Source organism: Lontra canadensis, unplaced genomic scaffold, assembly GCF_010015895.1.
Source record: "Lontra canadensis isolate GAN:19392208 unplaced genomic scaffold, GSC_riverotter_1.0 scaffold73, whole genome shotgun sequence".
NCBI lineage: Eukaryota > Metazoa > Chordata > Mammalia > Carnivora > Mustelidae > Lontra > Lontra canadensis.
The window spans coordinates 9,669,702-9,694,649 of record NW_022631067.1 but is presented as its reverse complement, the minus strand read 5'-3'; the positions used below and the strand labels follow the sequence as shown (position 1 = coordinate 9,694,649).

Below are 24,948 nucleotides of genomic sequence, written 5' to 3'. Positions count from 1 at the left end.
CAGAAGAGAAATATCTGGAAGTGTAGGTAATGTGTTTTATTTCTTCATTTGGGTGTGACTTGGGTCTGTTCACTTTATTCACTGAGCCATACGTTGATGATTTGTGGACTTTTCTGAATGTATATTATAATGACTCAAATTAATACACCACAAATATGAGAAACCTACATAAAATTTTAAAAGATTGAAAAGAAGAGCCATAATTAAAATTGCAGTGAACACATCTTTTTATTAAAGAGGAGTATATGTATGAATCAAAAAAATGGATAATTTTAGTTTTAGAATCTTGTTGGCTTTTGAACATCTACTCACTTTTGTTGTTCACAGATTTTTAATTTTTATTGAAATTCAAATGTGAAAACACATCTGTTTTTCTGATTCATATTTTTATGGTGAATTCTGAAATGAGACAATTGTTGTGAACCAAGAAATCACTCAAAACACAAGTGATGTGTCTTCATATTATTTGTGAGGAAGAAGCACACAATAGAGTCCTGAAATCAGCAACTTGTATGCTGGCTTGTTTACGTGAGAATTTTTATTAAATATTGACTTTTCTACTCGTGTATTTTCTTGTTTCTTATTTAGAGTATAAGACTGATGTAAGTAGGATCCCTAAGTAAAAGTGAAAAAAAAAAAAAGCGTGAAGAGCTGGGTTATCTTTCGAATTAGAAATAGATTTTTTAATAGTTTTCTATATTGACCTCATGGATGATAACATTTCCTGTGGGAATTCTATACTTGTTTCTACATTCTCCTTTCCAGTCCAATGCAGAAATGTCTGATCTCCTGCCCACTGCTGTCATAACCTTAACACAGATCATTATCTCTCAGTGTGTCGCTCTAAGAACCTACCACCTGGTTCCTCTGATACTTGTCTCGTGCACTTTGATTTATGTGTTCTCCATACTGCTGTCAAGGCAAAGTTGCCAGAATCCAAGTTTCATTTTCTAATTTTCCAGCTTAAAGTGTATGAAGCCTTTAGGAAAAGTCCAGACTCCTTTCCTCTCCCACACCTGCTTAGGCTGACTCTAGAACTTACTGCAGGTGCCACTTTTCCCAAGATGCCAATCCGATCTCTGTGTCCCCCCAGCTGCTTTTGCCACATGCATACCGTATTGTGTCGTAACTTTTAGGCTTCTTGATCTGCTCAGCCCAATAAAGTGTGAGATGCCCGAGGAGCAGAGAGAGGAGAATGGGAAAGCAAGAGACTGGGAGGTCGATGCAACTGGCTGTTTTCCTAAAAGTGCTTGGCTCTCTTGGGTTCACAGTGCTGGTGGGTGTTCATGTTCTCATCAGATCCTCAAATACCCAGGATGTTTGTGATTAAAGTAAATATAATTGATGCCTCACACCATGATTTTATATTTTGTTAGATACATACTAACAGCATTAAAGGTCTGTGCCTTATTTTCCTTTAGAAGCAGCAACAGGGTGGTCAAGGGTTAGGTGAAACAGATAAAGGGAATTAAGAGTCACAGATTCCTAGTTATACAGTAAATAAGTCTTGGAGATAAGTACAGCATCGGAAATACAGTCAATAATATTGTAATAACATTTTTTGGTGGCAGATGGTGACTGCCATTGCCATGATGAGTACCGAATAACGAAAGAATTGCTGAACCAGTATGTTGCACACCTGAAACTAATACCACATCGCATGCCCTGTGCTTCAGTAAAAAATAAAAATAAAAAAAAGAGAGGTGTAGCATGAATAGGTTAGTTTGTTTCTGAAATGATCTGAATGATTTGGGAATGTGTTCGTTAGGACATGGGATAGAGCTTTTTTCTTGTACCTGATAAGAGATGCTTGGATATTTGTCTTAGATGTCTCCCCAGTACCTCCCGTTGCATTGAGAGTGATTTTTATATCATGACCCTTACTTCATTTTGAAAAACAAGACATATATTTTGTGTTGATCCTATTAATTACTTATTTTGGGCATTTGTGCAAAATAAAGAATAGGTATAAGCTAGTGGTTTAAAATATGCGTTTTTGAATAAGCCACGTATTGTATTGGACTGAACCCTGGCTTCCCCATTTACCGACTGCATGACTTCGAGTAAATTACTTAAACCCTCTAAGTCATGTGCCTCATTTGCAAAAAGGGGACAAAATCAGGGCCTTATTCTATGGGGTCATGGCGGAAAAGAAACAGTGGACAGAGAATATTTAGTACAATTCCAGGAATTTGGGCACATGGTCGCAGTCACAGAACTCCCTCAGGGAAGGACTATTTTCTTGCAGACATGGAATCTCAGGACATTTTCAGCAATTTCAGTCCCAGAACTGATACGCAGAAAATATGTGGAAAAAATCCATTTGTCTAAAGTCAATGAAGGTCTCAGTGAATGTCCCACTCCCCTTCGATTGCTTTGTTATAATTATTTAAATGTATCAACTAATAGATGGAAAAAAAATTGGGAGAACTCGGTTCAGGAATTGTTCCCTGGGAAACACATAGAATGTATGAGAAGGAAATGGGCATTCCAAAATTGCCACTTTGATTGATGGCATACAATAGGTGTTGGTTTATCCGATCTCTCTATTTTCTTCTGTGGGAGGAATGGGCATGTTGCAAAAAGCAGTTGTTAGACATGCATATTTTAATGTAATAAAAAGTGAGGTGGTAGACAAGATAATTTTAGTCAAATTAATGCACTAATAATTTATCCTCAGAAAATGCAAATCCCAGTTATAGTTCTCCTCCTGTTCCTACAAATGCGATTAAACACTGATAAGGCAGAAAAATTACAGAACCGGAATTGAGAGCCATCTGATGTATAAGGGAAGGAAGCATTGAAATTTTTAAATTCCTCTCTCCTCTGCTTCTTCATTAATATTTCTGTATCTGTAAACTCGGTTTTCACTTTCCTTTTCCATGAAACTTATCAGTAGATCATCTCTCTCTACCTGCATTTAAAAGAGCCACTATTACCTCTAAAATTCATTTGCTTCTCCATTGTCAAATCAGATGGTCACAACCTCTGACTGATGTGCCACACTATGGGGATGTGAGCTGATTGGTTTGGTGGTGGTTCTTTGTACCATGGCTATGCCTTTCCCCATCGATTGCTACAGGTGATAATTGACAATGCCCTTCAGATAAGCAGTTGGAAACCTTATTATCCAGAAAATGTGATGTATATTCACAGAGGGATGTAAGGACCACCAGCCTAATACCCTACTTTTCAGAATGTACTCAAACTCTAATTTGTATGTAATAGTTGACAATATTTTCCTTTCCTTTATAGAGAGCTAACCCTCAACCTTATTGAATATGCTCTTTGAGCAGCTTAAAATTTTAATGCAGCTCCAAGTCTACATAATCTATTTTCACATCCTTCTTATTTACTCCCTCCCTTTCTTTTTGTCCATAAAATACATCTTAGACATATATTCAGGCTACTCTTTAGCTCAAATAGTGTTAAGTTGCTTAGATTATGTCTCTAGTGTTGCTGCTGGTGGAAAATGAGCCCAAGTGGAGAAGGAAAGTGCCTTGTCTTGGCCTGAAATATAATAATGAAGCTGATAGAGTGCACATTGCACTTGAACTTTGCATATGAATATAATTGATTTATTTTTTATTGTATCAAATCATTAAGCTTTTAAAATTACACTTAGGGGCTCCTGGGTGGCTCAGTGGGCTAAGCGTCTGCCTTCTGCTCAGGTCATGATCTCAGGGTCCTGGGATCGAGCCCCACGACGGTCTCTCTGCTCAGCAGGGGGCCTGCTTCTCTCTCTGCCTCTGCCTGCCTCTCTGCCTACTTGTGATCTCTCTCTCTCTGTCAAATAAATAAATAAAATTTTTTAAAAAATTAAATAAATAAAATAAAATTACACTTAGCCTGGTGTATCTTCAGTTTTTAATTCAGATTGCATGAAAATATACCATTTTGTTTCTTAATAAAATTATTTATTAACATTTAATTTAATTCATTGTTTTAGGCTTTTATCAAATGTGCCCCCTGTCTGCTGATCTGATGTCTAACCTGTCTGAACAGTCTAACTGAACACTTAGACCAAGTCGACAAAGTTTAACACGTACACCAAGGGTGTGATTCTCTCTTCCTTCTCACCTCCTTATCACACATAAAATAAAAATTTTAAAAAGCAACTTATGATACATTCTTTTCCCCATTCTGCATGTTACTTATGGGTCCCTTTCTTTCACTTTGATTTGTTTTATTATATAGGACTCCCCTTACACATTAGCTAAATTTACCCAAATCATAGTAGTGGTTTTCTTTACAGTTACAAAATATTTTGAGATCTGTTTCTGTGGAAACTGGAATTCAGACTGGACGGTATCTTTCTCCTCCTTGGGGCCATCAGTCTTCATAGGATCATTGGTTTGATTTAGATTTTAGACATTCTCCCCCCATGTTCTGTACGGTACCTAGAATGTTGTTCACATATTTAAATATTAATGAGTATTTTGACAGTTAACAAAGCAGGGCTCTCTATTAACTAATCTACGCTAGAACAATCCTGAGTGAAGAGAGTAAAGAGTTCCCTAGATCCCTCCATCTCCTCTTATCCTTGGGTACCATCAAGACAAAGAAGCTCTTTTGTGAGAGTTCAGGGGCAATTTTTAAAGAGTAGTGTAGAGGGGTGCTTGGGTGGCTCAGTGGGTTAAGCTTCTGCCTTTAGCTCAGGTCCTGATCTCAGGGTCCTGGGATCGAGCCCCACATTGGGCTCTGTGCTCAGCAGGGAGCCTGCTTCCCCCTCCCCATCTGCCTGCCTCTCTGCCTACTTGTGATCTCTCTCTGTCAAATAAATAAATAAAATCTTAAAAAAATAGAGTAGTGTAGAAATTGATTTTTGTTTTTCCTCTTAGAAGGAAAAAAAGCATACTTACTGCTTTAAGTGACTAAATCAGTGGTCTTTCTCCATTGGGAGTGAATGGCCAATTAGCCAAGCTCTAAGTAAATTAATCTACACTTGAAGTTCTGTCAGCAGGGAGAATTCAAAGTGCGCAACAGAGGTTTTGGCTGGTACTAGATATATCTGCTCCTTTTAAAAAAAGTAATACCGGGGCGCCTGGGTGGCTCAGTGGGTTAAGCCGCTGCCTTCGGCTCAGGTCATGATCTCAGGGTCCTGGGATCGAGCCCCGCATCGGGCTCTCTGCTCAGCAGGGAGCCTGCTTCCTCCTCTCTGCCTGCCTCTCTGCCTGCTTGTGATCTCTCTCTGTCAAATAAATAAATAAAATCTTTTAAAAAAAAAAGTAATACCATATTTTGGGGTGCCTGGGTGGCTCAGTGGGTTAAGCCTCTGCCTTCGGCTCGGGTCATGATCTCAGGGTCCTGGGATTGAGCCTCACATCGGGCTCTCTGCTCAGTGGGGAGCCTGCTTCCTCTTCTCTCTCTGCCTGCCTCTCTGCCTCCTTGTGATCTCTCTGTCAAAAAAATAAATAAAATCTTAAAAAAAAAGTAATACCATATTTTGGGATTCAGTCCAACCATAGTTTAAACTAAAATATTTATGTTTACAATTTTAGATAAAATTATATTGCATTGTTTACACACATATGTAAAAACAGATGTAGATGAGAGGCTAGAAGGAAATTCATTGTAGCATTAACAGCCATTACCCCTGGGGCTGAGTTTAGTGGAGAATTTACTGCCTTCTATGTGGGCATTTTCTCATTATTTACGTTGATCCTGTATTGATTTATGATTAGTATTGCTTTGATGATAATGTATTTTAGGCCATTTGAATTGTAACTTAAAAAGTAAAATGCACAGTATTTTAATACATGTATATGTGTGTGTATAATACATACATATATATATATATATATATACATAATGCTTTTTAAAATTTTGATTTGAAATAGGAAACGGATTTTTTTAAGTAGGAGATAACGGGAGCATACATTAAAAAATACATTAAAAGAATAGGAGTCTTAGGTAGGGGCATAGAAGTGATAATGATTTGCATAAGCACTGAATTCAAGATGCAAATAAGCAGCTGAGATTAAAAAATTACAAAAGTCTTTAACACCATGGAGTGCATTTTAGATCAGTCGGTATCTGTTAGACTAGAGCCTGCCAAAGTTCTATTTTAAACATTTTAGTGATACCTAAATCAAGCCTTAAGTAGTGATCAAACACAGAGTTGAGGGAGTGGCAGGTAGTGCGTTTTAGAGGAGGTAAAAATGATTGGTCTTCAAGGGTGGAGGCAGACTTGGGTGAAGCGGTTTTCAGGTGGCATATGTATGTCATCTCTATGTGTGCATGAGCTCAGATGCCAGTGTGTTTGCATTTCTGGGGGAGTGGTAAAAAAGGGATGGATAACGGAACTCAGCCTCAGGAGAGCTCTAGCGCAAATCAAATTAAGGAGATCTGCCCTCATTTATTTTAACAGCACTGTGAACATTTTGGGCTGGATGATTCTTTGTTATGGGGACTGTCCTGGGTTTTGTAAGATATTCAACAGCATCCCTGGTCTCTACCCACTAAGATGCCAGCAGCACCTCTTGCCCATAATTAGACCCAAAAATGTCTCCAGACATTTGTTCCCATATGCTTATAAGAAGTTAACTATTTCTGGGGAAAAGACTGTCATCCAGAGGCTCTGTAACATTTTCTTATACAATTTATGACACTCCACCAAAGAAATAAGAAACAGAACTAAGGAAATAAACAAAAAGCAACAGAGGCAAGTGCATCAATGTCCTGGTTATTGGTTTATCAGATATAGGATATTAGAATAACTCACATATTTACAAAAGAACATGGCAAGATGAGTAATTAGACAATATTCAGTTTGTAGCACAAAGCTAAAAAAAATTTGGTGGGTTGTTTTTTTGTTTTGTTTTGTTTTTTGTCTTGGGTGTTTTTGTTGTTCTTACTTTCACTCATGGTGGTTTGTTTCCTTGTGTGTGCATGTACTGTTCTTCAGTGATGTGTTTATACATGGTTTATCCTAATTTCTGGAAAATCTTAAAGCCTAATTTCAGGACATTTTTCTTCAGCAAAGATTTGTGTTAGGGTCTCACAGGCTATGCCTGATCTTGGGTCTCTTTATCCTTCTTTTCAGGGTACCTAGGTTACTCAAGGAATCTCAAGTTCAACTTCTCTACATTTGTTGCTTCAAGTGCTGATACTTTATGTTTCTTGGAAAATTGTATTACTTCCCGTGAGCCCCACAATAGGGCACTCTGTTTTAGGTACAATATATGATTTGCTGTTCATATTGCTAGAAACTGAGCCCATATACTGTGTACTTCATTGGAATATATTTTTCATGATGGTATTTCAAAAAGTGAGAATTAATTTTTTTTTAAAAAGTCACTTTTAAAAATCACACCTCCCCACCAAAACATAAATCAAATTGAAAACCAGGTGGAGGAGAAACAAGAAACTAGATTTGGAAGAAAATAAGTTTCAAAAGTTTATTAACTATCCTTCCCATAAAGCAGTTGTCATTTTCTGGCAAAAGAAAAAAGAAGTATGCAAATTAAAATTTCCAGTGGAATTAATGCAGTATCTTATTACATAACACATCATGGGCAAGCAATCAATCTTTTGGACTCTCAGGCAATCAGATGTATTGAAGCCAAAGATGACTCAAGACAGAAGTAATCAGGGTTCTTCCTGCCCTGCTTTTTGTGTGATGGATCATTGTTTAAGGCATCTACTCGCTTAGGCTTTATTTGTTCTCTTTTATTACCTCGTTTCATTCCCTGAATAGCTTTAGCAGTAATGATGTTAACTGTTACTGCTGGGATGGATTGAATAGTCTGTTTCTTCTGATACATCAGGTGAAAGCAAAAGTCGTTTCACTGTGGAGCTGATTTTGCAATTTCCCGTTACTTCAAGGAAGACATTGCTTTCAAACAATGGCATGAATGTTTTTGACAATTAGCAATTACATGGGATTTTGTTTTGTTTTGTTTTTATTATCCTGTATTCACTTCTTTGATTTTATTGAAGATTTGAATGAGAGAGACACATAAGTACGGTTTAACTCATAATACGGAGGGATTCAAAGTAAGCTCAGTTTCTATTTCAAACAAATGACTATTTATCCTACATTTTCTAAAATCAAGGAGATGTGAAGGCTTGCATGAATGACCTGCATTTCAAATGTGTTTATTTTCTGATATCTTTTTTCCATTGCCAATATAAACTGGTAATCACATGTAATTTGAGTGTTCTTTTTTTTTTTTCCAAAGCCCTCCTTCTCTTCCCTTCCCTTAATTAAAAGCGTATTTCCCTCTCTTCCTCCACACCATCTGTACACTACCCCTTTAATATTCTTATTAAAATCGAGTGATTCCAATTATTTGGTAGAGTCCCAGGAACATAGAGCACCCTCATTTGTTTGGCCATCATGCAGTTTTTCTAGGCAGCCAAGGTTAGCTGTGGAAGACTCTATGGTCTTTCCTATGACTAAGTATTTAATTATCTTGAAAGAGTGAAAAAGATGGTCAAGCAATTTTTTTCTCATGTCTTCCCACAGCTTCTGAACTGTTTCCATGACTTCTAACTACATTCTTTTTTTGCCTTTACAGGCAATAATCATTAGGGCATAATTTGAGAATTTCTGTATTTCCATAGTTTGGGATCACTTATGGCCCAGTAAGTTCCATCATCTGGAATTTTATTTCTGTACTTAACTACATTTACTTCACAGCCAATGGTAGGAAGTCTTTCTCTATCTTAGTTTCTCTAGAAAAGAAATTGAATTGAAGGGAGTCATAAGTAGTTGGCTTTCTATGTGATGGAAGGCAACAATTTTAATATCTATGTTAAATAAATTCATATTAATTTTTATATGTGCATTGCATAGTAATATTCATAGAGAAAAAAATGCAGATAATACCATGGCAACACCATGAGAGTCCAAGAAATTATGCATCCTGACCAGACATATTTGGAACATTTAACTGGAAAACAGGACTGGTAACTAGAATTGTTGAAAGTTTGTGAGTGAAATTCTGCAGTTACACCTGAAACCCTTTAGAGATCATTTAGTCTAATAGCTTTGCATAAAGAACAAGAAACTGAATTTGTATCGGTTGAGTCCTGATTTGTGACCCAGTATGTGGTCTCTTCTTGAGAAGGTTCCATGTGCACTTGAGAAGAATGAGTATTCTGTTGTTTTAGGGTAGAATATTGTGTATATATCTATGAGGTACATCTGGTCCAATGTGTCATTCAATGCTCTTGTTTCTTTATTGATTTTCTGCTTCGATGATCTATTTCTGAGAGAGGTGTGTTAAGATCTCCTACTATTAATGTATTCATATCAATATGACTCTTTATCTTGATTAACAGTTTTCTTATGTAATTGGCTGCTGCCATATTGGGGGCATAGATATTTACAATTGTTAGATCATCTTGGTGGATAGTCCCTTTAAGAATGATGTAGTGTCCTTCTGTATCTCTGACTACAGTCTTTAGTTTAAAATCTAATTTGTCTGATATGCGAATTGCTACCCCGGCCTTCTTTTGAGGCCCATTGGCATGAAAGATGCTTCTCCATCCCTTCACTTTCAGTCTGAGTGTATCTTTAGGTTCAAAATGGGTCTCTAGTAGACAACATATGGATGGGTCCTGTCGTTTTATCCAATCTGCAACCCTGTGCCGTTTTATGGGCGCATTTAGGCCATTCACATTGAGAGTGATTATTGATAGATACGTTTTTACTGACATCGTGTTACCTTTGAAGTCTTTCTTTCTGTAGATTGTCTCTATATTTCTGTTCAATGCTATTCTTAGGATTTTTCCTCTTTTATAGAACCCCCCCTTAATATTTGCTGCAGTGTCAGCTTGGTGGTTGCATAGTCTTTCAAGCCTTGCTGGTCCTGGAAACTCTTTATCTCTCCATCCATTTTGAATGTCAGTCTTGCTGGATAAAGTATTCTTGGCTGCATGTTCTTCTCATTTAGTGCCCTGAATATATCTTGCCAGCCCTTTCTGGCTTGCCAGGTCTCTGTGAAAAGTTCTGACGTTATTCTGATGGGCTTTCCTCTGTAAGTAAGGAGCCTCTTTGTCCTAGCGGCTTTCAAGAGATTATATCTACAATTATGATTCCTCAATTTGACTATCAGGTGCCTTGATGTTTTTCTGGAATCTATAATCTTGGGTAGAGACTGTTTGGCCTCTAGTACATGAACGCTGGTTCCATTCACGAGATTGGGAAAATTTTCATGAAGAACTTGTTCCACCTTACACCACTTAGAATGGCCAAAATTAGCAAGACAGGAAACAACATGTGTTGGAGGGGATGTGGAGAAAGGGGAACCCTCTTACACTGTTGGTGGGAATGCAAGTTGGTGCAGCCACTTTGGAGAATAGTGTGGAGATTCCTCAAGAAATTAAAAATAGAGCTTCCCTATGACCCTGCAATTGCACTACTGGGTATTTACCCCAAAGATACAGATGTAGTGAAAAGAAGGGCCATCTGTACCCCAATGTTTATAGCAGCAATGGCCACAGTCGCCAAACTGTGGGAAGAACCAAGGTGCCCTTCAACGGATGAATGGATAAGGAAGATGTGGTCCATATACACTATGGAGTACTATGCCTCCATCAGAAAGGATGAATACCCAACGTTTGTAGCAACATGGACGGGACTGGAAGAGATTATGCTGAGTGAAATAAGTCAAGCAGAGAGAGTCAATTATCATATGGTTTCACTGATTTGTGGAGCATAACAAATAGCATGGAGGACAAGGGGAGACGGAGAGGAGAAGGGAGTTGAGGGAAACTGGAAGGGGAGGTGAACCATGAGAGACTACGGACTCTGAAAAACAATCTGAGGGTTTTGAAGGGGCCGGGGGTGGGAGGTTGGGGGAACCAGGTGGTGGGTATTGGAGAGGGCACGGATTGCATGGAGCACTGGGTGTGGTGCAAAAACAATGAATACTGTTATGCTGAAAATAAATTTTAAAAATTAAAAAAAAAAAAAAAAGAAACTGAATTTGTGAAAAGCCAAAGTGACTAGTCCAGGCTCGGTAAAACTCTTTATTGAAAAGTCAACCTTTCCCAACTACACTGTGATGTCACCTCTGTCATGAATCAGGTGGCCTTGTATTTTATAGGTCTTTTCCAGGGTTTTAATTTTGCTCCATTTGTCTGTTTGTCTAATTTATCAGCAATACGCTTTCAAAGACTGTAGCTTTATAGTATATCTTAAAATTCAGTATTATAAATTTCTCCACTCATCTTTCTTTTACAACAATGATTTGGCTGTTTTCATCCCTTTGTATTTATATACCATTAATGATACCTGAATACTTAAGGATGCATTAAATCTTTACATCTATTGTTGGAGAATTAACACTACTACGATCCTAACTTATTAGCCTGGAATACCATTTCTCCTATTTATATATTCTTTAATTCTGAACACTTAGTAGCTCATAGTTTTCAATATAGAGGTTTTGATGTCTTTTGCAAGTATTCCTATTTTATGTTTTTTATGTTATTAAAAATTAAGCCCTTAAAGAAATTTTAGGCCCTAAATGTTTGTTCCTGCTATATTAAAATGCAACTAAACTTTTAAATATTAACCAGCTGTTTCTTTTGACCTTGCTAAATTTACTTCTTCATTTTAATTATTTATATGTAGTTTTAAAAAAAAATTTCTACTGACATAATCATGCCTTATATGAATAATAACAGTGTTATTTCATCCTCTCTTTATGCTTTTTAATTCTTTTTCTTACTTGAGAGCACTGTATAACATGTCAGTATGATATTGATTAGGAATAGACATAGTGGACATTCCTGTCTTGCTCCCAGTCTTCAGGAAAATATTTTCAATATTTGACTAATAAATGGTATGTTAGCTACAGACTTATTTTAGACTGTCATCAAAATAAGAAATTACCTTTTATTCCCTTAATTTTTTGCACATTTGAATCAAATATTTAATATGTATATACTTAGATGATCATTTTTTTCTATTAAGGTGATTAAATATTTTGATTGATTTTAAATGTTAAACCAACTCTTTAGTCCTAGACTAAACCCATTTGGATCGGAATCTTTTTGAAAAGGCTGAATTCAAAGTTCATGAGAGATTGATTTGTAAGATCCTTTTCCTATAATGTCCTTGTGTGATTTTGTTATCAAGGTTATTCTAGCATCATGAAATTTAAATTCTAGACCTTGACCTTTGCAAGACATTATTTTAATTCTATAGACTTTTTCATTTGTATTTGTCCTATATTTACTTTTTGTTTTTCATTTCTTTATTGGATCTTTATTTTATTTCTTTATTGGATCATTTTCCTTGCGTGTGAGGAAATTTTTTCTTTAATATTGCCTCTGATAAGGCTCTTCTGGTCACGACTTTTAGTTTATGTTAGTCTGGAAGTGTCCTCATTTTTAAATCAAATTGGAAGGACATTTTTGTTAGGCATAGGATTGTAATTTGACAGTTTCAGATTTTTAGAGATGTCATTCCATTTCCATCTGGCTTAAGCATTTTATTTTGGTTATTCAATCATCAGTCTTCTTGCTTTTTTTTCTCCGAAGGTAATGCATCTTTTTTCTCTGACTACTTTTAAGACTTTCCCTTTGGCTTTCAGCCACTGATTATGCTGTGTCTCACCTAAGATTTGTGGTTTTCTTTGTATTTATTCTGAAGCTTCATGGAGATTCTTTAATATGTAGCTTAAATTCTTTTGGCACTTATATTAGTTTGCTAGGGCTGCCATAACAAAGTGCTACCAAGTTGGTGGCTTAAATAACAGAAATTTATCTCCTTGGAGTCCTAGAAGCTCTAAGTCCAAGATCAAAGTGTCATCAAGGTTAATTTTTTCTGAAGCCCTCTCTCCTCAGCTTATATGTGACTGTATTTTCTCTGTGTCTTCATATGATCTTCCCTTGGTGTGTCTGTTCTAATCTTCTCTTTTATAAAATCAACAGGATTGAGGCTCACTTGAATGGCCTCATTTAACCTTAATTACCTCAGAAGATTCTGTCTCCAAATATAGTCACATTCTGAGGTATTGGGGATTAGGAATTCAAAATATGACTTTTGGGGGGCACAATTCAGCCCATGACAGCACTATTATTTCTTAAAATATTTTTTCTGCTTCATTATGTCTTTTCTTTCTGGGATCCAGTTAGATGCATTAGGTATTATTTCATGTCCAGTAGGTCTCTTATGCTCTTTTTTCCTCATTCTTTTTGTTTTCTATGCTTCAGTCTGGGTATTTTCTCCTGACCTACTTCCAGTTTACTAATCTTCTCTTTTTCCATGTCTAATCTACCCTGAATATCTTTATTCAGGCTTTCATTTCATTTACTATACTTTTTAATTCAGAATTTCCATTTTTAATACATAATTCTCTAGTGATTTTCTCCATTTAATAATATAGTTTCTTGAATATATTAATCATAGTTATTTTAAAGCCCATTACTGACAATTCCAGGTTAGTCACCGCTCTCATTTTTAGAGCTCTTTCTGTTATCTATCCTTTCTTTTTGATCGTTTTGTCCTGCCTCTTGACATACCATTATCTTTAAGCATAAATACAGTTTAATGAAAGTGGTAGAATTTTGTGAGTGATACTATCTTTCTTGCAGATATATATATATATATATATATATATATATATACACACATATACATATATATGTGTATATATATATATACACACACACATACATACATAGATGTATATAAAGAATATATATCTATTTTTTTTTTTTTTCTGGCAGACGTGTGCAAAGGCAGATAGATGACCTCAATCCAGTTAGGAACTGAAATGACTTTTAAAGTGAAAACCTGGGATATTTATATGATGTTTATCAATGCCCTCTTTCAAAGTCCCTGAATTCCAATTACTGTTTTTCTAGCTAGATCAAAAAGTCAAAAGTTCTATTTTGTTTATTCGTCTTTTAAATGTTTCTTTCTTCTTGCCTTAAAAAGCTTCAGATCACATTTAACAAATGCAGGAAGGGGATTATTCACATAGAAGGTAGAACTTATTTCCTTATGGTTTCTTTTTCTTTAGGATTTTGGCCACTTAAGTCAGGCAGCCTTGGCAGCCTTTGACTTAATCTTAGATATTGAATCTTTGCTAGTGAAAATTATTGCTGAGGCTAGAGACAGAATGGAGATAGGAATTTCAGGTGCAATGAGCTTGTTGAAATGTAATGTCAATATAAAATACCTTTTAAAGAAGTAGCATTACTTAATATAAAAACCATGAGTTATCTGAAATACATTGTTGGAAGAGAAAAAAAATGGAATTTCATACTGAGATAGAAACGTATTAGCAGTGAAAAATGGAATACTACTTCTGATTATATAAGAATGTATAACACTATAATATATGTGGAAGCCTTTTACTTTTTATTTATTTTTTATTTTTTATTTATTTTCAGCATAACAGTATTCATTGTTCTTGCACCACACCCAGTGCACCATGCAATCTGGGCCTTCTCTAATACCCACCACCTGGTTCCCCCAACCTCCCACCCCCCGCTGCTTCAAACCCCTCGGATTGTTTTTCAGAGTCCGTAGTCTCTCATGGTTCACCTCCCCTTCCAATTTCCCCCAACTCCCTTCTCCTCTCCATCTCCCCTTGTCCTCCATGCTATTTGTTATGCTCCACAAATCAGTGAAACCATATGATAATTGACTCTCTCTGCTTGACTTATTTCACTCAGCATAATCTCTTCCAGTCCCGTCCATGTTGCTACAAACGTTGGGTATTCATCCTTTCTGATGGAGGCATAGTACTCCATAGTGTATATGGACCACATCTTCCTTATCCATTTGTCCGTTGAAGGGCATCTTGGCCTTTTACTTTTTAAGTTATATGTTTAATTTAAAAAATGTTATGCTACAAACAAATATCATAGTGTACTTTGGAAATCCAAACTATTAGTAATACTTAGAAATAGCTTTCTATTTCAGTATCTTTAAAGGTATTTATTAAGTAGGTATTCCCAATTTTGAAAATTTTTAAGTCAATAGGTTAAGTTATTCTCTAGATTATAGAGCATATGAGTGGTCAATATTAAATTCTGTCTTAGGTCTTTCTGAGTCCAGAACACAAACTCTTAACTCTTATCAGAGATTCCCTTCTTAGGGAGCTTACACCTTGCTATGGCAGTACATTCCATTATGGACTACCCTGATGGGTAGAATGTTATTTATTACAGTATATTAAGCCCTATTTCCTTGCTACCCTTACCTACTAATCCTGATTATGCTAACTGTGCTGTAAAATACCAAAGTTAAAGTAAGTTTACTATATTTATAAATTTCAAGTTTATTGAATTTCTGACATTTTTGGCTGTGCAGTTCCCAGGCTCTGCATCTGTTTGACACTGTTTTATTGAAAAAATTGGCTGAAATCCTGAATATGATGTTAAAGAATATTTCCCAAAACTGAAAGTAAAATGAGTGGGTAGGTTTATGCATAATTATTGATAAGACTTTGTTTTTTTTTAAATTTAGCTACATAGATACATTATGTCTAGAGTTTTACTTACATATTTTTAAATTTTAAAATATTTTTATTTTTAAATAATTTCAAACTTAGAAAACTTAAGAATATTATAAAGAGCTTTTTTACATGAACCGTTTAAGGATAAATTGCTCAAGGGGAGCTTTGTCACCCTCAAATTTAAATGTACTTTACATACACATTCTCATATATGTATACACACACACACGCACACACACACACAGTATTTTCACTAATGTTTTAGGACTTGCAGAAATCAGCATTATTAAGTACAGAAGCAAAAGATAATACAAATTGGGGTTCCTGGATGGCTCAGTCAGTTAAGCGTCTACCTTCAGCTCAGGTCACGATTCCAGGGTCCTGGGATCCCGCCCCACATCAGGCTCACTGCTCACAGGGAGTCTGTCTCTCCCTATCTGCCTCTCCCCCAGCTCAGCTCTCTTTAGTTTTCTCTTTCTCAAATAAATAAATAAGACCTTAAAAAAAATACAAACTAATTATCAGTAGAAAATATTTCTTTTTGGTTTATTTTTTCTTTTTTAAAAACCTAGCTTGTTGTTGGAAAATGTATTATGTATTGTGATATGGATCTCATTGTTCAAACTGTTAAAGAAATTTCCTAATTATCCCTGATGTGGGAAGAAATTTCACACTTATTTCAAATCAGTTTAATTAGCACTCATGAAGTGTGTATTGAGGAAATGATATATTCACTTGTACTTCTGATTTTTGAAAGTGACAAAACCCAAGAATTTAAAAGTGACTATGGCCTGATTCCATGCTATCTTTCCATTGCTCAAATAAAGTTTATTTTCAGGAGATTTCCCATAAAAACATTTCTCTGATTCTGTCTACCACAGCACTTGTCCTGGTAAATGGCATTCATTGCCTGTGACTGTCTTAAGGCATTTGTCCCATAGGGTCTTTCATGGTGAATTATAGTTGTATCTGTTTATTTATGACCTAGAATGGAGTAATTAAAGTTAATACTAAGAATAGGCTTGAATGGGATAGGATTTATGTTTGCAGAATCCCTAAATCTTGTTTCTGAAACAATGTACAGTCCACTGTATAGTTAATGGGTTCACCAGCTAAGAAGAAGGAGAGTCTTATTTTTTAATTGATACTGGCCTCTTCATGATGGGCCACACTGATCAATTACTTAAGCTTCACATTTCCTAACCTCAGTCGTTCACTGACTTTTAAACCTTGGACCTGCTGATTGGTTTCTGGGTTACACTGACAAACGAGTGTGATATTGCTTCCTAAGTTATAGATATGTTGTTAGAAAAAATGAATCTTGAGTAATTGTTATATTAGAAATGATCTGAAGGTTGAAATAATGAGATCATCTAATTCAGAGGTCTAACAGACCTCCTCTGTGATGCTGTGCTCGATACATTGGAAAATCCCTAGAGAAAAGTGACACCTGGCATACCAATTTCCCATTTTCCATTTTAGACACTCTAGGGCAGACAACAGAAAATTATATTAGTGCTACATTTGCTTAAATGTCTTCTTTCCTCACATAGTCCATGACTGATTACTTTAATCCTTGTGTACTAAGAAAGTACAAACAGAAGAATTGACATTTATCCATGTTTTTAAAAGTTATGAGCAACTCTTCCTTGGCTGGTAATTGTGATGTCAATGTGGCTTGAATTATAAGAAGACTCAGCATCCATTTTGAAATGGGAGGTGAAAGGTGCCTCTTCACTTTCAAATGTCTGATGGAAGAGGACTTCATTCTCACACATAAAAATATTTGTACTTAGATGAAATGGTACAGAATATTATAGTTCTCAAGTGTTTAATTTCTTCTCATAGAAATTTCAGGAGAACTTAGGATGCATTTGGCAGGAGTTTTTGTAGTGCAATCAGGTTGCTATGGTAAATCTATTATTTTAGGCAAAAGAGGACTATGTTAGTAAAGTGCTAATCTCTTTTCTGTTTTATGTGAGCCTGTAATTACTATCTAGCTATTGAGCGTGTACTGCAAGTGTAGTTTTTACCATTTTTAAAAGTGAAAGAAAATAAGGTCAAAAAGAGTGTGCCTGCTGTGACCACACTGGCAGGTGCATTTGATAATACAGTGGTCTTCTTAGTTAATTTCATTCTAGAGCAGGAAATACAGGTGTTTGTTTGTTTGTCTAGAGAAATGGAATAGGAAAGGAACGGATTTTATATGAGTGATTGAGATTCAAGCCTCCCAACATGTTTTCTATTATAAAAATATAAATAATATCTATTGTTTATTGGGCACTTACCATACGCCAGGCTCTGACTTATGTACTTTATATGCATTACAACATTTAACCTTTACAATAACCTTAGTATCAGTTTTATTATTATTCCCATCACACAACCATAATAAATTAAGTTTAACTTGGTCCTCCAAGGAATTACATTTAATAGTGGACATCTCGAGATTAGAATCTAGATTTATTTAATGTCAGAGCCCATGCTTTAATTGTATCGGTGCCCTAAAATGTATTTCCCTGTCTCTTTACCTTACTGACATTTAACAAACACTTTGAGACTCATTTCCAGGTCACCTTTACCAGGAACTTTTTCTAACCCTGCCAGATGTGTGTGCTAGTTTGTTTTACCTTTATTCCCTCCACTACTAAAAGTTTTTTAAAATGTCCTTGATTTTGTATCTTCAGCATCTAACATAATACTTGATTCATAGTTGATATTCAAAATGTGTTTGTTGAGTGAATGAGGAAGTGATCACATTGATACAGATATTCAAGGCTGATCACCCAGTGGCATTTATTCTTGAGCAAGAATATGTAGTTTCTATGTGGTGTGGTTTGAAGGAGGAGAGCATCAGTCTCTACCTAAACACCTTAAGTGGGAGCATATGGGGTGGAACTGATTTGTGTGTGTGGTTGTGTGTTGTATTTTCAGTTATGCTTTCTGGAGATGTTTTCAGTCTTTAACAGTTGCTCTTCAGGTGCATACATCTACCATGTGGTATCTGAAAACTCCCGATTTGTGCTCTCTCACAAGTGTATTACCAGTGGTGATGGAGAAGATTCAGCTGGTCGTTAACACCTAATGAAGTATGGGTTTTCCAATTAGTTCATGAAGGGACCCTTCCCTAACTCTTAATCCATGAGATTAGGGAGGAGCATCTGTTTTGTTTGTCTTTGTGTCTCCTCCTCTAGCATGCAGTAACTGGTCCCTGATGATTTGAAGCCTGTGCCCTAATGGAGATGACACTTTAGGAAGAGAAGTTTGAAGAGAGTGGTGGAAGGAGAAGGCAAAGTCTAAAGACTGAGAGATTTGTTATGGTTAAGATTGTGTAAGAAGAGGAATCTAAGAAGAAAAGAAATACCTGGAAGAAAGAAGGAGGGAACAAAGATGATGTGTGTGTGTTTATGAGAAAGAGAGAGAGAAAGAGAGGTGAGGTTGGTTGAGGGACAAAGGACTGGAGGAGGAATAGGAGGGGAAGAAAGAAGAAAAGGAGGAAGAGATACATAGCCTGAAAACCAATTGTCTAGATTTATATTAGTTTGGAAAATTAGCTTGTACCAGAGATGACTACCTTTTCTTCATGTAATGCTTACAGATACCTCTCCATTTTCATTAGGAGAGAGTCACCCAAGCATCCCTAACTATTAAAAAGAACAACCAACAATAGTTCTAGAAATGATAAGAGGACTGAGTTAATGTTTCCATCCCCTCACTCATTCTGTGATGACCTGTAGATTCCTTTTCATTGTGTGTCCTTGAGAAAGTCACATGATTTCTCACTCCCAGAGTTCATTTTCCTCATCTGTAAATTATAGGGCTAGTTGGACTTGATCATCCTCCATGATTTTCCATCTCTAACAATCTCCAATTTTATGAAATAATGAAGTGAATATTTCTACCATAACTGTGTTCTGGTAGTTAATAAGGATAAAAACTGGAGAATTTAATCGATAAGGTTGGGTTTTTCTAGTTTTAAATGTTTTATTTAAATTCTAGTTAGTTAACATACAGTGCAATATCAGTTTCAGGTGTACAATATAGTGATTCATTACTTACATATAACACCCAGTGTCCATCACAAGAAGTGTCTTCTTTAATACCCAATACCCATCTAAACCCATCATCCCCACCCACCTCCCCTTCAGCAACCCTCAGTTGTTCTTTGTAGTTAAGAGTCTGTTTTAAGGTTTGCCTCCCTCTCTTTTTTTTTCCCCTTGTTCATTTGTTTTGTTTCTTCAATTTCACATATGAATGAAATCATGGTATTTGTCTTTCTCTGACTGATTCATTTCGCTTAGCATAATATACTCTAGCTCTATCCATATCATTGCAAATGGCAAGATTTCATTCCTGTTGATGCTTAAATAATATTCCATTGTATATATATACACCACATCTTCTTTCTCCATTGAACGGTCCATGGACACTTGGGCTTTTCCCATAGTGTGGCTATTGTTGATGATGCTGCTCTAAACATCGGGTTAATAAATAAAGTTTTAATCTTTCAATTTCTAAAAATATAAATGAGGCAGTCTACCTTTTACAAAGTTATCAAGCTGTTCTTTTATTTCATCTTGTAATTCAGTGGTACAGAGTTACTGTATATGTAGAATGACAGTCCTACTTAGTCCTACTTCTTAGTATTAAAATAATGTTATTTTATTTGCATGTACCTTGAAGCAACTTGTAGACAAAACCCAAAACACCATAAATGAGGGTTTCTCCAGGCTGTATCAGGTAAAATAATATTAACATAAAATTTCAGAATTTTTAAGTATTTTAAAAATACTTAAATACTACAGACCATATGAATTTTCTATTAAAACAAATATTAAAAAATTTTGACCTTTCAGTTTCATAATAACAATAACAATGATAACAATAACATAAGAACAGTAGTAAATTTTGCCAATAATGCTCAAAATAATTAAGTGTGTGATATTTGGAAATATCATTCTCTAACACTTTTATTTGGAGTTGATGCCTAGTGAAATGAAATAAGTTATATGGGATAGCAGAAATTATAGACTTATATAACTCTTGTTTAGAATAAAACTCTCATATCTGATTGAGTATTTTGCACAAAAGAAATTCTTCATGTTTGCTGAATTTCATATGAGAACTATTTTGGAGTAAGTGCATTAGGGTTTTAAATTTTAATCTGGTACTTAGGGGAAAATGTACTTCAAGGCAAACGTGTTTGAAAGATATTTAGCTTTCTTAGGGAGTGTAAGAAAATTTAAATTAAAGATGATATTTAAAGTGAGGTATATTTTATTTGTTAAAATGACTAGTTGTGCTTAGGAATAAACTGCAGCTTGTCATTCTTCACTTAGTTTTTTCTGTATTTTAAGGAAGTGTCAAATTTAAAATGTTTAAGTAAAATCTTTTTAAATCAGAACTTCTTGATATCTACCTTGATATCTTGATATCTTGATATCAAGTTGATATCTTGATATCTATCTTAGTTCATTACTCTCTGCTTATGTCAAAGCCTTAAAATGCAATTCATAGGGATTTCAGTCCCTTATAAAATGATATCATTGGACTGACTTTTTGTGTCTGCTTAAAGATTATCTGCTTTCTAAAAATTTAATAAGAATGGAGAGACTCAGTGTAAAGTTCACGTAAGTTTTGGTTGGATGATATTGATGATGTTGACTGAATTCATTTCTTAGATAGTTATTTCTGTCCTTTCCATCTGTCTCTGGATTATCTTTTCAAACATTATCTGGCTTGCTTTTATTTCTTTGAGCATACCTTTCTTTAGATTTTCCTCTCAATTTGTTAAATAAAATAACACTTATTAGTGCTAGACATGCAAACTTCCATTATCCTACATTCTTACTTATATGAATATTGATAGTCATTTGAGAAGACAGATTTATAGCTCACAACGCTAAAACAGTCATTGAAATAATAATATCATTTAGCAAATAAAGAAAAGAGATTGGACTCGATTTCTTATTTTAAAAAAAAAAGGACAATAAATCTGTATGTCAGGGTTTCCTACTCCACCAACAGAGACAACAGGACACAAATCTCACTGTCAGCCTTGACCACAGAGTTCGGTATTTGTGGTCAGATCCAAGCATGTACTTATGCAGTATAAAACTTGCATTCAGTAATCTACCAGTGGTGTGAACAAATTACTGTGGGATCAGAGAGGAAGCACACATGTTCCAGGTAACTGAATAGGGATGACAAGGAAGCTTTCATAGAGGTGAGGAGATCTGAGCTGGCTGTTGAATAGTGGGTCCGCTTGTGCAGAAAAAGTGGTAGAGCTCACAGCAGAGAGAAGAAATGGAGCAAAAAGCAAAGTCTCTGAACATGAGTGCACTGTGAACATCGAATATCTGCTTTGACAGGTGAGTTGGAGCAGGTGTGGAGAGCTCTGCTGAGGAATTTGATCTCTGCCTTGAAGGTCTATGTGGGACTATCACATGAAAGGCAATTACATAATCATAGACATGTTTTAAGAAAGTGGATCTCTGGGAGAGGCGTGGGGGGCTCACTGGGTGAGGGGCATTATTAAGGAGGGCACGTGATGTAATGATCACTGGGTGTTATGTAAGACTGATGAATCACTGAACTCTACACCTGAAACTAATAATACACTGTATGTTAATTTTAATTTAAATTAAAAAAGCGGATCTCATGAAATTTCTAATTGGAAGAAGAATAGCTCATTAAAAGAAGGAAGGAATCCACTATGTTATCAGGCGTTTTTAAGATGTGGCGACAGATCAAATGATGGTGACTTTCTCCCGATAACAAGACATAGGAAGAGAAGTATGGTTGTAAATTAAGATGATGAGCTTGCTGTGGGACAGATTTCATTGATGTAACTGTGGGAAACACCAATGAAGGCTTTCTGGTAATTGGGAAGGCATATGTATTCTGGAAGAAACATCTTATGTGTCATGGGAATGTTATTATTAAACCATTTACATGTGATTATTGTTTAGTGCATCTGTTCAATAAATACTGATTCAAACATCCTGAGGACACATGAGAAGGCAGTTGACTCTGCTGTATTTGTGAAGGCGTGTGAGTAGGAGGATGCAAGAATCATGGATTTGGTGAAATAGACTTTGGATCTTGAAAGATGAGTAGAAATTTACCTGGCAAGTATATGTCTTGGTAGTGACTAGACCAAAGTGGTCACCTAAGACAGCAGAATAATGCAATTTAAAATGTGGATGGCATGAACAATTTACTCTTCTTTAGCTTTCTATCTGTAATACATTAGCCTGTCTTGACTTATGATTTTTTGTCTTTGCATATGAAGCAACTACAACCTATAAACTGTATCAGAGCTGTATCTGTAAAGTAACTCAGCTAATAGTTGGCTTAATGTAGCTTTTTAAAACTCTGACAGATACATGATCAATAAATAAATAAATAAATAAATAAATAAACACCCAGAATTTCAAAGTGGTTAATTATATTCTGATATTTGAAAAATAAATGAATTAAAATCTATTAGGGGAAAAAATGGACCTAAGATCCAACATGAACACTTTGCAATCTAACTTTATAGAAGAAATATAAGACAAACTATGCATAATGAAAACAATGAAATATAGATATTTGAACACATATGCCACTGTTTACTTTTTTGTTTGCTTGTGTATTTATTTTTTTTGAGAGAGAGCTTGAGGGTAAGCAGTGGGCAGGGGCAGAAGGAGAAGGAGAGGGAATCCCAAGCAAGCTCCACAATCAGCTCGGAGCCCGACATCAGACTTGATCTCACAACCCTGAGATCATGACCTAAGCTGAAACCTAAAGTCTTAACCGATTACACCACCCAGGTGCCCCCATGTGCCAGTAATTAGATCATCCTTTCCAAAAAGGTGCAGAAACCAGTAATACTTATATCCAAAAAACTTCTTGAATGCCTTCAAATGTTAATAAAATTGTCACCAAGAACACATACACCCTCAAACTTAAAAATCTATCTTGACTTGATAACTAGGACTGCATGCCCTCTCAGGAACAACGTGGTTGATGTTTCCCATGAAGGACTCGTTAGCCACACATGGTCGTACTGCTGATGGTTGTATGGTTAGTCTCTGTGTCTCCACAGTCTGGGTTTCTGTTGTCATTCACACACACACACACACACCCCATGATGAGGACGAGTAAGTTTGTGGGCACGAGAAGGTCCCTGGGGCTCAGAAGAATGGGTCCCATCACCAGCCCCGCTGATGTCTACTTCTCCGGCCTTAGATCATTCAGCCTCAGCTTGGCTGTGTTTCCTCATCTGTTAAATAACTGTGGGGAGCCATGGATCCTCCTGACATTTTACAAAAGTATAAACGTGTGCTGCTATATTTTTCCAAGGAGAGATCTGAGGTCTACCAGCTAGAGTTCTTGTCTGTGGAAACAGAGACCACCTTCATCCCCGGGGACGGAGGAGGATTTTATGCGAAGGGTTCAGGCGCAGAGTGCAAGTGTGGACACCCAGTTCAGGTAGCGCGCCAGGGAAGCCAGGCCCTGCCAACAACTCATCCTGCCGCCATTACTTCGTGCCGAGCTCCTCTGCTCCTGGACACTCACTGCTGTGCTGTTGCTGGGGTGCTCCTGCTACAGACCCTATGTCTTTGCTTTCACCCTCGAGAAGCAAAGCCCTGGCCAACAGTGTCTGCTGTGTCCCTCTTCTGTCCACCAGGACATAGGAAGAGGGAGTGTCAACGGGGAAAGAGAGGGACTCTGCCTCCCACTGAACTTGGGCCTGTCTCCAAGGGCGGAGAGAGGCTGGCCGAGGAGCAGCCAAAACCACACTGTCCATTGCGGTGTCTCTCACCAGATTCTCAAAGGGACCGTGACCCCACCACTTCTGCCAGAAAAGATTATGAATCACTGCATTAGATTATCTTAATTACAGCTCTGAAATTATATGATTCTAAATACTAATTTTCCTTTCTTCCATCATCTACCAACTTGGAATTTCTTTAACAAGATACAAATGCAGCACAGAATGACTAACAACATTGCAGGGTCAGCCCCAAAGCGTCTTATGATCATTTCAGTGGGTGTGTCATTACGACGGTTGGGCTAATGACAGAGAGTAACAGATGTCTCAGGGTAGTCACCCAGATGAATGTCTGCCAAGCCAGCGCCAGCTCTGCAGGCAGAAGGAATTTTCTTTCTCATAGCCTCGTGGTGCTGCGTTGGGTATATTAAGATGCAGGCTGGCCTTATGGTTAAGTGCACAAGCTTTAAGGTTAATGAGGATGGATATAAATTTTGAATCTATTCCTTATGAGCTGGTTCGCCATGGAGAGGAACTTGGCCTCCGTGTGTGTCTGTTTCCTGTTTAGTAAAATGGTAGTGATAGTGCTCGTCAGTGAGTGGAATCGTGAAAACAAGATGATGGAATGGGAAGAATTATAGTGTTTGACACATAGTTACAGCCCAAGAAGTAATGCTGACAGCCATAATGACCATAGTTAAGGAATTCCCAAACTGTGAACCCAACTTGTTCCAAAAAAGGCTTATACTTTAAAATTTC

General features: G+C 36.4%; 1 protein-coding gene across 1 annotated transcript in view; it reads left to right on the top strand.

Moving 5' to 3' along the window:
• ITGBL1 (integrin subunit beta like 1) overlaps positions 1-24,948 on the top strand; it is a 212,384-nt gene that overhangs the window by 162,876 nt on the left and 24,560 nt on the right. The window lies entirely within an intron of this gene.